General features: G+C 31.9%; 1 long non-coding RNA gene across 1 annotated transcript; it reads left to right on the top strand.

Moving 5' to 3' along the window:
* Positions 5,600–6,354, top strand: LOC110262664. The gene is made up of 3 exons (XR_002347562.1): positions 5,600–5,695; positions 5,799–6,054; positions 6,218–6,354. It is a non-coding gene; the product is annotated as an uncharacterized LOC110262664 (long non-coding RNA).

Below are 7,920 nucleotides of genomic sequence, written 5' to 3'. Positions count from 1 at the left end.
CAGGTAGCTTCTTGATTGTGTACACCCATTTGCACCCAATAATTTTGGCATTTTGAGGTATAGGGACTAAATCCCAGGTTTTAGTTCTTAAAAGAGCATCATACTCTTCAATCATAGCTCTATGCCAATGTGAAATACCAAGAACAATAGTTGGTATTTTAGGGATATAATCTAGACTATTGGTGATAGTATTAACCATAGCAGTAAAAATTTTTGGTCTAGAAGAACCAGTTTTAGACCTGATTTCTATAGGGTGTACATTTAGAGAAAGTTTAGATTGTTGTGACTCAGATAAAGAATCATTTTGTCTCTCAACAGAAGAAGGCTTTATGTAGTTATCTGATATGGGTATTATAGAATCAGTATTAGCAGTAACTATATCATCATTTCTAGTATTAAGAGTATCTTGGTGAGTTTGAGTGTTAGAATGATTTAAATTATTATTAGTAGTAACTATATCATCATTTCTAGTAGTACGAGAAGGACAATCATTAATATTAGTAGTAGTGCTAGTGTTACTTGGCATAAAAGAATCTGTACTGATAAAAGGAGTATTAAGAGTAGTGCAAAGCTTATTATGTGACACCAAAGTAGGAAAATTAGAACTTATTACCTTATCAGTATTGAGAGGAACCTGTGATGAATTCGCAGAAGAAGATTGATGAAATAATTCAAGATAGAAAAATTCAGACTCATTAAAGTATACATGTCGAGATATATAGATTCTACCAGTGGAGTCAAGACATTTATAACCCTTGTAATTTGTAGCATAACCTAAAAACAAGCATTTCTTAGATCTAGATTCAAGTTTGTTATTAGCGTAAGGTCTCAATAATGGATAGCAAGAACAGCAAAAATTTTTTAAAAAACTATAATCTGGTTTACGATTGAATAAGACTTCATGTGGTGATTTATTAGCTAAAATAACAGTAGGTAAACGATTGATTAAATAAGTGGATGTAATAACAGCTTCATCCCAATAAGTTAAGGGCATAAAGGCAGTAGATAATATAGACAAACTCATTTCAATGAGGTGTTTATGCTTCCTCTCTGCACAGCCATTCTGTTCAGGAACATAAGGACATGAAAATCTATGTAAGATGCCTTCTTGTGCTATAAAATTAGCAAAAGCAAGAGATTTATATTCACCGCCATTATCATATTGAAACTCCTTAATTTTGTAATTAGTAAGATTTTTCATTAGATTTTTGTATTGTTTAAAGGCATGTAAAACTTGTGATTGTTAACAAACAAATAAGTACAAGTGTATCTACTAAAAGCATCTATAAAAGTAACATAATATCGATAACCAAGATGAGACACAATGGGGGCAGGGCCCATACATCACTGTAAACTAATTGTAAAGGAGAAGTATAAGATGTAGTAGAACCTGAAAAAGAAAATTTATGCATTTTTGCTTCAGCACAATTATTACAAGTCTTAGAAACTAAATTAGAATTGAGAGTATTGTGAGCTATATTACATTGATTGAGAACTAATTGAACTGCTTTAGTGGCTGAATGTCCTAAACGTTTGTGCCACAAATAAAAAATAGAACAAGAAATAGTAAAGACACGAGGAGGATTAGAAACTGATGTAGTTTGAGGCACAGCCACATTCACAAACTGATAAAGACTTCCTCTTCTAAAATCTTGCAGTAGAATTTTTTGGGTGAACTGACAACGAACAACACAGTAAGTTGCATGAAATTCAAAGTAAACAAAATTATCTTGAGCAAACTTAGATACACTAATTAGGTTCTTAGTAATGTGAGGTGTGTGAATTAACTTTTGTAATGAAAACCAGCGTTTAGAATCCAAAGAATACAAAAAGGAACTACCAATATGAGAGATAGAGATACCTAAACCATTGCCAACTTGAACCTGTTCAGGACCAGAGTATTCGGAGAAAGATAGCATGTTTGATTGATATGTAGTCACATGATGTGAGACTTCTGTATCTGAATACCATGCTGGATCAAAAATAGTAGATGGTGCAGCTAGAAAAGCTTGTGGATTATGAAAAGATAAAGTTGGTGGTGGTGGAGTAGAAGTTGAGGTATTATTTTGTGAAAAGGAAGTTGGTAATGCAATGTTGTATCCAGAATTATTAGGCCTAAAGGATTGAGACTGGGAAGGGGTGGAATTTCTTGATTAAATCGATGGAAGCAGTGCCAAGCAATCTGGCCAAAACGCCCACAAATTTGGCACTGAGGTCTAAGAAAATTATAGAAAGATCTTCCTCCTTCTCTTGTGAATTTTCCACCTCTTCTCTCTCTTCTTCCTCCAGTCCCACGATTGAAGTTTGGAATGGATGAAAAGGAGGTCTGTGTGAGGTTAGCTTGCATCACTAGATTTTCTGATTTTTTATACTTGTCCAACATTTCATCATGAATTAACAACATAGTTTTAACTTCACATAGGGTAAAGATATCTGGTTTTGAATTGATGGTAGTCATAAGCATTTGATAATTTTCATTTAGACCTTCAAGAATAGCTTTAACCTGTTTTTCTGGTTTGAGAGGATTTCTCAAGGTTGCTAATGAATCTGCAATAACTTTGATCTTTGAAATATATTTTGAAGCAGTGAGGTTGTGTTTTTTGATAAGCTTGAGCTGTGCCTTTAATTATTTGATTCGAAGTTTTGTAAACTCAGCAAAATATGCCTCAATCCTATTCCACATCAGGTAGCTATAAGTACATCCAACTATTTTAGGTTTGATAGCAGAATCCATAGAGGTCAGCAACCCTGAAATTAGGTTTTGATCATCTTGAATCCATTGTTTGTATTGAGAAGATTCAATATCAGCAGATTGATTTTCTGAATTTTCAAAAAGTGCAGGGATCTTTTTTTGATAAAGGTGATTTTTCAATGCTTGTCCTCGAATGGCTGCCAAAGCTTGTTGCTCCCATGTCTTGTGGTTATTTTCCCCCAACTTATCTTGAATCGGATTAAAGGACCTTTAGTTGAAGAATTGAAGTGGAATCTGAGAAAAATTTGTATTTGCAGCACTTAAATCTTTATTAGCAGAGATAATAGAATCATCTGATGGAAAAGTCATGGATCTTCATCAAAAGACCTAAGCTCTTGATATCATAAAGAAGTTTTGGAATACTAACTAGTTTAGTAAGAAATAAAAAATGGAGAAAAGAAAAGAAAGCAAAACGAAGCAGAAAATGAATTCTTTGATTTATGAATACCTAGAGATGTATGAAATAAATACAATGCTTTCACCTTCCTAAAGGGTCAGCTACTAATATATATACTAGCACAAGAGAGAGAGAAAAAATTAATAACAAACCACTAATTAACCAAACTAACACTCTGTATTTAATAAAGATTTACAATCTTTATCTTTGTTATCCTTCACAATTACCTAATTGAAAATTTAGTAAAATTATAAAAATTAATAGAATAATTAAATCTTTATTATAGCAATAAACGGTTGTGAAATTTGGGTTTTGACTCTTAATTTTAGATTTCTTAAACTATGTAAATAACTAAAGTAATAAATAAGATAATTTGAGCTAATAGTTGTTTAATTAATTTACGAAAAAAAGAGATGTTAATAGAAAGTGTATGAGAGGTTCCATGGCTTTTAAGAATGATGTGGGAGATGGATGTTTAAATGGAGCAAGCAATAAGAGAGGTGGCAGTGGATGGGAAATGTTATCAAGTAAAATGGCGTGGCAAATTAAAGTGGAGTAGGTAATTTCCCTTTTTCTAGTTATTTGCATGCTTCTTCAAATTTAATTGGCACCAACTACTACTACTACTACTAGTGCTTTGTTTCACCTATCATACGACTCTTGAGGCCATGAAACCCCACTTGACCTTGGTGTTTCAAGGGTTACGTTGAAGAAGATCAACACGCATTAGCTGGTTTCTTTTGCTTCATTTGACTTTGTGATCCTCTAATTGCTAATATGCCGTATTATGATAATGACGGTTATAATAATATCCAATAAAGACAAAGTCTTATCTTATTAGGTGGAGTCAACTATATGAATCAAACGATATTATTGTGTTCTATTATATATTATATCTATAATAAAATTGTTAACATGTAAATTTTTTTTTTTATCATTTTATGTATTATTTGATTTTTTACATATTATTCAATTTTTTTTATATCTTTATTTTTTATTTTGTCTATATATGTGTAGCTATTCCTCTATCTCAATATTTTTATCTGTATCACGTTTAATTTATGCTTAAATAAATTGTCTTTCTTAATTTAGGTCAATTTACACACAGTTGCACTACTTCATTATTTTATGTATGAGATGGATAGATAAGGGCATAGTGATGAAATGCCAAATCAAATCTAATTAATATTTTATGATTTCGGTATCATCATGTCGTTGAGTTTTTTTTTCTTCTTCAAAGCAATAATATCTTTCACTGTTTTGATTATGTAGTTTAAAATTCTTGTTTGGACAGATATGATAAGAAAATGTATTATTAAAATAAATATATAAGTCTTTTTTTTATTTCACACACACTAGAGTTGTTTTCATTTTTGCCACTTGCATTGTGTGCTACCACATTATGCCTAAGAAAACATGAAAAAATTTAATAATCATCAGTATCTATCAGACGAGAATTTTTTTTTTGGTTTTTTTAATACAGTAATAATTTAAATTAATGAGTCTCTGTCACTGTTAAATTGATTTGTTGAGCCTTCGGTTGAAAAACATTTTTTTATATAATAAGTAGCTATCTTGCTAATGACTTTAATTTATGGCCAACAAATTTGACTTTTACTACTAACTCGGGCTCAGTCAGCATAATATTATTTTTTAAATTAAGATAATTTAAATGTTCGAAATTTAATATTATTTTTTAAAAAAGAAAAGGTTAGTAAACTAAATGAGAATGTTTTAGTCAAATGGAAGCCTCAACCCAAATATTCACTTCCTTTGAATAATGTCGATATTTAATATTCCGTTTATTATTGTTTAAGAAGTTCTATATATATATAATCGAATAAATACCCATAGTTGTCCTGATATTCACGCAAATACTCATAGTAATTCCTGAAATCCCGATTTTTCTATTGTAGTCCTCCATATAGAGCTCCGAGCACTCAAAGTGGTCCCTGGGTATATTTCTGGTGATGAGTCATCACTGGAGCGCTGATGTATGTGGACTTGGTTTGCCACGCTGGAAGGCTCCCAACGGTTAGCTGAGCTGGCGAATTTCCAAGTTGTACCCAAATTGGTCTCTCCTATTATATGTAACCCTAAATTCCCAAATTCTCAGACACTTCATCTCTTCTTCTTCTTCATTTCTTCTTCTTCTTTCATACACTTCTTCCTGTTCATACACTTCCATCTAGGACTGTAACAGGCTACATGCCCCTCTGTTACATCCTCCTTTGTTATAGCCCCAGGTGTGCAAACATTTCCTTGTCTGTCATTTCAAGGATATGCCATATTGCACGTAACTGCTTCATCACCCTAGTTGGCCCTTCCATTTGAAAATTTTCTCTCTGGATTTATGTGAAAGAAAGCAAGTTAGCCACTGAAAATAAAACGATGATAACTTTGTTGAATCTAAGCTAAAATTGATAATACCATTCTCCTTAAAAGTATCTCAAAACACCAAAATGCATCTGCATTATCCTCAAAGATAACGACAAAAGGCGACAGCAAATCACTCATACCTAAAATCTTGTGTCAGTAAAAATAATGTAAGTTTTGGTTTCCAAGGTCAGTGTAACTTAGTGAGAATAGATTCATAATCATGAAAAAATTCCCAAGAAAAAAACACAACCTTGACAATACCTGTTGCAGGATCAACCCAGGCATAAACAGCAAGAATAAAAGATAGATACCTATTCTGTGCAAGGTCCAAAGCCACTCTGATACCTTGTCTTTATTGGCAGACCATCCCTGAGCAATTGAGGTGTTTATAATTGCTGGCTGTAGTACATCTGATATTTTTAGTTGATTAATGATTCCCGATTCATAAACTGGATTGGAGGACAGAAATTCTGGTTCATCATCATCAAGTGAAACAATCTTAATTTCAGAGTCCACAGCGTGCAAGGTAGAAAGTGGTTGTTGACCATTTGATTCAATAACTAAGTCTTCATTGTTGCTTATTTGAAAACTATGCATTCTCCACCTTCAAAACTTAATTTATGTTGTGCAGAAAATTTGTCCCCATGCTTAATGCCTGACCATTCATCTTTACCACTCTTTTCAAACAGATTAGTGACAGGTAAAGGAAGAAAATCAAAACAACTGTCAATCTCATAATGTGATGCATCCGATTCTCTTTCAAAATTTGGGGAACTGCAATTCTGTTGAACAAAAGAATTATATGTTGCATTTGCTGCCTCTGTACAAGTAATGCTCCCATCACTATGTTTTCCTACTTCGATATTATTATTGTTAGAAGTCAATCTTCCCATTTTACAGGCCACATGCTCCTCTGTTACATCCTCCTCTGTTACAGCCCAAGATGGAAGTGTATGAACAGGAAGAAGAGTATGAAAGAAGAAGAGATGAAGTGTGTGAGAATTTGGGGATTTAGGGTTACATATAATATGAAGGACCAATTTGGATACAAATTGGAAATTCGCCAGCTCAGCTAACCGTTGGGAGCCCTCCAACGTGGCAAACCAAGTCCACATCAGCGCTCCGGTAATGACTCATCACCAGAAATATACCCAGGGACCACTTTGAGTGCTCGGAACTCTATCTGGAGGACTACAATAAAAAAATCGAGATCTTAGGGATTACTATAGGTATTTGCGTGAATCTCAAGGACGACTATGGATATTTACTCATATATAATCACATACAAAAGTTAAATGTATTATTGTTTGATTTTCTTTCATGGTAATTCATTATATCCTTATCGATCTTTCTCATAAAATTTGAAATTATTGAAGCTAATTAAGTGAGTTAGTCACAACTATTTAATTTTCCACCCAATCTATTATACGAATTTGCAGCTTTTAGAGCAAAGCTTTTTTCGTAGATTATAGGTAGTTTGCATTTTTCTATTTAATTTGTTTCGTAGAGTCAGCTTCAATTATTTTAGACTCTTAAGCTTATCCATTTTAATTTCGTTGTATATAAAGCAACTCAAAAAATATTTGTTTATTTTTTTGTTTGCGTACAATTTTCTCCTATAAATTCTTACATTTATTCTTCTAGAGCTTTTTTTTTTCTTATTTAGTTGTACGTTTTACTCGAAATTCAAAGAAAGACTCATCATTAATAATTTTTTTTTATGAAAAAGTGTAGGGACCAGTACTTTTATTAAATTCTAGTCAGCATGTAACTAGCAAAAAAAAGTGAGTAATCCCACTTCATTAGATGAAATTTCACATCATTAAAAATATCATTGATAACTATTTGATGACTACAAAACACAAAAATTACTAACCCCTAACACTCATCTTCTCTTAAATAACAAACTATTTAAATTAGTTATCACTTATAAGTAAAAAAGTTCATTGTCCGATTTAGACAATGACAATAAATACAAATTAACATATTTCAAAGCGTATTATTCTTAAATTCTAAATTTTAATTTTTTAAACTCTGAATAATCCTCTAAGAAATAAGAATTGAAAAGTTAATTTTATAATAAAATTTAATTAAAAATTAATTATCTATACTATTTCTATGTAGAATCAAATAAAACTTTATATCCTAATAATTTACGGATGAAAAAAAAAGAGAGTAGAAAGCGATTGATACATAGGATTAGGAGGATGGTGGTTGTAGATGTAGGGCACCCTAGTTCATGAACATACATATCTCATGTATCATGAATTCATGAGAAAATTAAGGAAGTAGGAGTGTAGGACTTTAATTTGTGGTCCATAGGACTATTTTTAATTTTGGATACAGAACAAAACAATACGTTAAGAATAAGATATAAAGGATAATGATATAA

This window comes from Arachis ipaensis, chromosome B05, assembly GCF_000816755.2.
Source record: "Arachis ipaensis cultivar K30076 chromosome B05, Araip1.1, whole genome shotgun sequence".
Classification (NCBI taxonomy): domain Eukaryota; kingdom Viridiplantae; phylum Streptophyta; class Magnoliopsida; order Fabales; family Fabaceae; genus Arachis; species Arachis ipaensis.
This window is presented reverse-complemented; position numbering and strand designations above follow the sequence as displayed.